We start from the raw sequence: 8,203 nt of genomic DNA on the forward strand, positions 1-8,203 counted from the left end.
CTTACCTTAACAAATATAATATCATCTTTTCATAGCCATTCGACCTAAAATGTAGCAATGAAAAATGAAGGATATGGCTTTTACTATGTTTAGGTATGGGCCTTGAATTCCTATTCTTTCCAGGACTTTTATCATGAAGGGGTGTTGAATTTTGTCAAATGCTTTCTCAGCATCTAATGAAATGATCATGTGGTTCTGTTCTTTCAGTTTGTTTATATAATGGATCACGTTGATGGTTTTCCGTATATTAAACCATCCCTGCATGCCTGGGATGAAGCCTACTTGATCATGGTGGATGATTGTTTTGATGTGCTCTTGAATTCGGTTTGCCAGAATTTTATTGAGTATTTTTGCGTCGATATTCATAAGGGAAATTGGTCTGAAGTTCTCTTTCTTTGTTGTGTCTTTGTGTGGTTTAGGTATAAGAGTAATTGTAGATTCGTAGAAGGAATTCGGTAGGGCTCCATCTGTTTCAATTTTGTGGAATAGTTTGGATAATATTGGTATGAGGTCTTCTATGAAGGTTTGATAGAATTCTGCACTAAACCCATCTGGACCTGGGCTCTTTTTGGTTGGGAGACCTTTAATGACTGCTTCTATTTCCTTAGGAGTTATGGGGTTGTTTAACTGGTTTATCTGTTCCTGATTTAACTTTGATACCTGGTATCTGTCTAGGAAATTGTCCATTTCCTGAAGATTTTCAAATTTTGTTGAATATAGGTTTTTATAGTAAGATCTGATGATTTTTTGAATTTCCTCTGAATCTGTAGTTATGTCTCCCTTTTCATTTCTGATTTTGTTAATTTGGACGCACTCTCTGTGTCCTCTCGTTAGTCTGGCTAAGGGTTTATCTATCTTGTTGATTTTCTCAAAGAACCAACTTTTGGTCCTGTTGATTCTTTCTATGGTCCTTTTTGTTTCTACTTGGTTGATTTCAGCTCTGAGTTTGATTATTTCCTGCCTTCTATTCCTCCTGGGTGTATTTGCTTCTTTTTGTTCTAGAGCTTTTAGGTGTGCTGTCAAGCTGCTGACATATGCTCTTTCCTGTTTCTTTCTGCAGGCACTCAGCGCTATGAGTTTTCCTCTTAGCACAGCTTTCATTGTGTCCCATAAGTTTGAGTATGTTGTATCTTCATTTTCATTAAATTCTAAAAAGTTTTTAATTTCTTTCTTTATTTCTTCCTTGACCAGGTTATCATTGAGTAGAGCATTGTTCAATTTCCACGTATATGTGGGCGTTCTTCCCTTATTGTTATTGAAGACCAGTTTTAGGCCGTGGTGGTCCGATAGCACGCATGGGATTATTTCTATCTTTCTGTACCTGTTGAGGCCCGTTTTTTGACCAATTATATGGTCAATTTTGGAGAAAGTACCATGAGGAGCTGAGAAGAAGGTATATCCTTTTGCTTTAGGATAGAATGTTCTATAAATATCCGTTAAGTCCATTTGGCTCATGACTTCTCTTAGTCTGTCGACATCACTGTTTAATTTCTGTTTCCATGATCTGTCCATTGATGAGAGTGGGGTGTTGAAATCTCCCACTATTATTGTGTGAGGTGCAATGTGTGTTTTGAGCTTTAGTAAGGTTTCTTTTACGTATGTAGGTGCCCTTGTATTTGGGGCATAGATATTTAGGATTGAGACTTCATCTTGGTGGATTTTTCCTTTGATGAATATGAAGTGTCCTTCCTTATCTTTTTTGATGACTTTTAGTTGGAAATTGATTTTATTTGATATTAGAATGGCTACTCCAGCTTGCTTCTTCTGACCATTTGCTTGGAAAGTTGTTTTCCAGCCTTTCACTCTGAGGTAGTGTCTGTCTTTGTCTCTGAGGTGTGTTTCCTGTAGGCAGCAGAATGCAGGGTCCTCATTGCGTATCCAGTTTGTTAATCTATGTCTTTTTATTGGGGAGTTGAGGCCATTGATATTGAGAGATATTAAGGAATAGTGATTATTGTTTCCCTTTATATTCATATTTGGATGTGAGGTTATGTTTGTGTGCTTTCATTCTCTTTGTTTTGTTGCCAAGACGATTAGTTTCTTGCTTCTTCTAGGGTATAGCTTGCCTCCTTATGTTGGGCTTTACCATTTATTATCCTTTGTAGTGCTGGATTTGTAGAAAGATATTGTGTAAATTTGGTTTTGTCATGGAATATCTTGGTTTCTCCATCAATGTTAATTGAGAGTTTTGCTGGATACAGTAACCTGGGCTGGCATTTGTGTTCTCTTAGGGTCTGTATGACATCAGTCCAGGATCTTCTGGCCTTCATAGTTTCTGGCGAGAAGTCTGGTGTGATTCTGATAGGTCTCCCTTTATATGTTACTTGACCTTTTTCCCTTACTGCTTTTAATATTCTTTCTTTATTTTGTGCGTTTGGTGTTTTGACAATTATGTGACGGGAGGTGTTTCTTTTCTGGTCCAATCTATTTGGAGTTCTGTAGGCTTCTTGTATGCCTATGGGTATCTCTTTTTTTAGGTTAGGGAAGTTTTCTTCTATGATTTTGTTGAAGATATTTACTGGTCCTTTGAGCTGGGAGTCTTCACTCTCTTCTATACCTATTATCCTTAGGTTTGATCTTCTCATTGAGTCCTGGATTTCCTGTATGTTTTGGACCAGTAGCTTTTTCCGCTTTACATTATCTTTGACAGTTGAGTCAATGATTTCTATGGAATCTTCTGCTCCTGAGATTCTCTCTTCCATCTCTTGTATTCTGTTGGTGAAGCTTGTATCTACAGCTCCTTGCCTCTTCTTTTGGTTTTCTATATCCAGGGTTGTTTCCATGTGTTCTTTCTTGATTGCTTCTATTTCCATTTTTAATTCCTTCATCTGTTTGATTGTGTTTTCCTGGAATTCTTTCAGGGATTTTTGCCATTCCTCTCTGTAGGCCTCTACTTGTTTATTAATGATTTCCTGTGTTTCCCTAAGTGTGTTCATGTCTTTCTTGAAGTCCTCCAGCATCATGATCAAATATGATTTTGAAACTAGATCTTGCTTTTCTGGTGTGTTTGGATATTCCATGTTTGTTTTGGCGGGAGAATTGGGCTCCGATGATGGCATGCAGTCTTGGTTTCTGTTGCTTGGGTTCCTGCGCTTGCCTCTCGCCATCAGATTATCTCTAGTGTTACTTTGTTCTGCTATTTCTGACAGTGGCTAGATTGACCTATAAGCCTGTGTGTCAGGAGTGCTGTAGACCTGTTTTCCTCTCTTTCAGTCAGTTATGGGGACAGTGTGTTCTGCTTTCCGGCGTGTAGTTTTTCCTCTCTACAGGTCTTCAGCTGTTCCTGTGGGCCTGTGTCTTGAGTTCACCAGGCAGCTTTCTTGCAGCAGAAAATTTGGTCTTACCTGTGGTCCCGAGGCTCAGGTTCGCTCGTGGGGTGCTGCCCAGGGGCTCTCTGCAGCGGCAGCAACCAGGAAGACCTGTGCCGCCCCTTCCGGGAGCTTCAGTGCACCAGGGTTCCAGATGGTCTTTGGCTTTTTCCTCTGGCGTCCGAGATGTGTGTGCAGGGAGCAGTCTCTTCTGGTTTCCCAGGCTTGTCTGCCTCTCTGAAGGTTTAGCTCTCCCTCCCACGGGATTTGGGTGCAGAGAACTGTTTATCCGGTCTGTTTCTTTCAGGTTCCGGCGGTGTCTCAGGCGCAGAAGTCCTGCCGCTCCTGGGCCCTCCCCCACGGGAGCCCAGAGGCCTTATACAGTTTCCTCTTGGGCCAGGGATGTGGGCAGGGGTGAGCAGTGTTGGTGGTCTCTTCCGCTCTGCAGCCTCAGGAGTGCCCACCTGACCAGGCTGTTGGGTCTCTCTCTCACCGGGTCTGGGAGCAGAGAGCTGCTGCATGATATCATTTTTAACAGAAAACTAATACTTCATTGTGTAAATTAACTGCATTCTATAAAATGCCCGGAAACCGGGAAAGGGAATAACACTTGAAATGTATATAAGAAATACTCAAGTTAATAAAAAAAAATAAAAAATAAAAAAAAAAAAAAAAAAAAAAAAAAAAAAGAAAAATGAAGGATAATTTTGAAAAGATGAAATGCAATAGTCAAAATTTTATTTAATTACACAACTTTAAACTTTTCCTTGCTTGAAAATAGGAAAAGTTATTTTTTCCTCTCCATATTTTTTTCCCAAGATTAATTAACGTGCAATTACATTTGTAGAAATCTACAAATCCCAAACAAATGTATTTTAAATTTTTAAGAAAATAATTAAAGGAAATGTAGAATTAGTTTTAGAATGAATTTGAGAAAATATAAAAAGGACACAGAAGAAATATTAAAATATAACACTATTTAAAAATAAATATATTGATTTCCTTTGAAAAATATATTTAAACGAACAACCACTAAAGAGGTTTTTTTTTTAATTGAAAAATTAAACAAAGAATAAAAGCATGAGGAATTGCATCAAAATTGAATGATTATGTAAGCATTTCAATCTCATTGCATCTACTTAAAAGTGCACTAGAGGTTCTGGTTTGAACTTATTCAATTGAAAGAACCAAGGCCATATACATTTCTCAGTAATAATATTTTTTATAAAAAATAATTTAAAGTTTTGCTTCAGGGTTCTGGAAGTTAATTAAAAACAAAATAACATGTGAGGAATGTAAGTAGCACAAATATTATAGCATGACTTTTGTTTAATTAACTTTTCCCAGTATTCTGCAAGACAACTAGGGACAAGGTTTCAACTAGGCCCTCAGGTGTGATGTTTTCCCTCAGACCCATATTAAAAATAATGCATAATTCAGCAAAAAGAAAAAAGTTCAAGGAAAGTTATTTTGTACTCATTCCTTACCAACCTAAAAGCACCAGCAAGTTCTTAGTGTTCTCAATAGCAAAGTCCTCAGAGTCATACAAACACTCTATTTAATGATATAGGGCTTCTCTATTGATTAAAATATTGAAACTCATATCTTTTTTATAGAAAACAACAGACTACTGGGAATCTTCACACTGCACTATGAGCAACTACCTAAAGGCCAATTCCTGGTGTTGTACAAATATATCTTGTTAAATTAATAAGCATTGTAATTAACAATTTTGTGCATGTAGAATTATGAAAATTCACAAGGAAGTATAAGTAAATTTATGCTTTGTTATTTTAAAGAGGAAACATGCAATGAATTAAATGGAATAAAATAAGACTACAAATGGCAATGTTAGTTAAGAATAATTTAAAATTTCAAGAGATAGTCATAATTGAACTACATTTAAGAAAGTATTCCCTATACAGGAATAAGTTAAAGGTTCAATAATTTTGTACAGGTAACAGGCACACACACACACACACACACACACACACACACACACACACACACACTTTAACGCTTATAAAAAGCAGAGATTTATATTATATATATATATTATATTTATATTTATAATTATATCGAGTGTACTCCTAGTTATTTGAAAAAAAACAGTAACATTTTTAGATGTGTTTGACTATTTAGGAAGAACTTAAAGTGGTAGATTGAGGTTTGTTTTTTGTAATTGTTGTGACTTTTTTAAGAATTTATCTCTTCACTGATTTAAAATGTGGAAAAGAATTCTGGATAACCATCTTCTGTCACTAGGATGTGGACAGATTCCACATATTTACTTTAAAGTTTATTATTGAGTCTTTGTGAATTTCACATTGTGAATCTCAGCTTCGCTCATCTCCCATCTCTCTACCTCTGCCCTCTAAGAAAATAAGAATAAAAGTAAATAAATACATAAATAAATATATAAAATTCTTCCTGTGGGAGCTGCAGTATGTTACAGTTGTCACACAGTATACACTTTGCCCAAGCAGTTTTACTTACAGTAGTCATTGTAATGAATTCTTTGTCTGGTTCGAAGCCTGTGGCTTCTGCCACACTATCAATACTAGATCCCCTTGGTGCTCCTGTAGGGATATCCAGTTGTTTTCATGTCCCAGAGATTCTGCTGCTGTGGACGTGCAGGAATGGACCTTTCCCTGTGTTCCAGCAGTTTGTAGATGGGGTTGGACTGGGCTAACTCAAAGCCTTGAATATGGCACAGGATGATGACTGAGTAGGCCAGCCTGCCAGTTGTTCCATAGGCAGGTTTCCAAGGCCAACTCTCCCACACTGCCCCAGTGAAGAGAAGGGTGGGGCACCTTAAAGTCGTGCCTCACCCAATGAGAGTCAAAGCTATTTCCACTCCCAAGTCACTTAAACCAGCTACAGTGTGCTGCCCAGGACATGTGCTGGGTCAACGAGTTGGTAATATCAGAAGTGTTTAACCATAAAGGTGTAGAGAATATTTCAAGTATATGTATTAAATATTTTTTTAAAAAATTTTACTCTGTCTTTATCATGATACTAATATTTTGCATGGCATCATTCCTCTCAACGTATTTCAGAACAGTATTTGTTCTTGATCGAATATGCAATCTTGTTTCGTAACATTCAGAACCTTCTTATTATATTTGATTAAAACGCTGTGCCACTTTACTAACCCAGATTAATCCACAACTTACTCTCAATACATGCCCTTATACAAACAGATAATTTCCAACCTCATTAAGGAAACTTTTCGTTTCAACGCACACGGACCATTACAGAAAATGGTAACCAATCACAGTGTTTGAGCAAAGTTCCAACCATACACCAAGGAAACGACTCCTTCACCGTGGCCTCAAAAAATACCAAGGAAGAGGGCAGAAATACTCAAAGAGCAAGAAAATCAGGGAGTTTGCTGTGAGATTTTTTTTCCCTTACAAATGCCAGGAACTAAGCCCATAAAATTTTAGCAATGTTAGTCCCTAAGTTTGAGCTAAGCAGGCACAACACTAGACATGCCAAAGTATGCGAGGGCGAGCAGGGGGGAGCCTGTGGAGGCCTCAAACACACAGAAGAAAACAGGCAGCTTAGGAATACTGATAGTGGGAAAATATCCTTTCATAAAAAACATACTGATACCTTAAAACATACCACGTGATCAGCACTAAACACACACACATACACACACACACACACACACACACACGCACACACACACGCACAGGCACACACGCACAGGCACACACGTGCGACATTATACAGACTGAGCAGTTTATATTTAGGGATGTAAGTCATCATAAATATGTGTGTATATATATATATATACATTTAATAAGAACTGATGCAGAAGGAAGTCTTGGATTTGAAATAAAGCAAGAGGTCTGGACAGAAGGTTTTCTGAGGAGTAAAGTAGAAGGGGAAATGATGTAATCACACATAATCTCAAAAGTGTAAAAAACCAAAATAAAACAAAAGCACAACTCCTACATCATTCCAGATTGCACACCGTTTGCTCTCATTAATCCTGTCTGCAACTTTAACTCAGGAGTGCTACTATGTTAAATGTGTATGAGCCAGCACTGGATTCCGTAATGTCTTTCTGTAATTGGCATTAGTCCACTTCATCAAAGTCACATAACGGAATTCTTCTACTTTGATGGCTGAATGTTTTCTACTTCTCGCCATAAACTACTTCTTTTTGCTTAGTTTATGGACACATATTTCATTTGCTGGTATGCACTGTGAATATTGTTGCAACCAGCATAGGGTTTCGACAATTACTTTGTTTAAATAACAAGAGGTAACAGTATTGAGCTATATGAAAACACACTTTGTAATTTTTGTGAAGCATACATGTTGCTTAACCAAATAATGGTGCCTTTGACAGTCTTACCAATACTGTTCAAAGCATTCATATTGCTCCCCATGCTTTCCAGTACTGGCTGTCTTTCGGAATTTTGATACTATCCTTTCTAACAGGTATAGTGTGATACCTTCTCATAGTAGTGACCAAGCTGTTCATAATTATTCATAAGGCTAGTTATTTTCCCATACACCTCTTAATATTTATCTACCTCTTCATAGAAATATGTATTTGAATCCTTAGGCCACAATTTAATTGGTATATTAAAAAGTTTATGCATATTCGCTTTGTTAAATAATGTAAAGTTACAGAATACTATATGTTATTATAGACACAGACACTTAAAAAGGATGTCCTAATTATGGTGCTATAAATTTTTGGCGATCTAATCATTAGAAATTTGAGAACTCTCATCAGGTGCACACAGTATGGCTGAATTCTCTTTAAGACTCAATTAGTTTTTCTTTTCATATTATGCTAAAATGCAAAGTGAATGCACAGTAGGAGTTACTGTGGCTTTGACAGCATATTAGTGTATATTTTCTGAGCTGTA

This window comes from Rattus norvegicus, chromosome 2, assembly GCF_036323735.1.
Source record: "Rattus norvegicus strain BN/NHsdMcwi chromosome 2, GRCr8, whole genome shotgun sequence".
NCBI classification, from domain to species: Eukaryota; Metazoa; Chordata; class Mammalia; order Rodentia; family Muridae; genus Rattus; species Rattus norvegicus.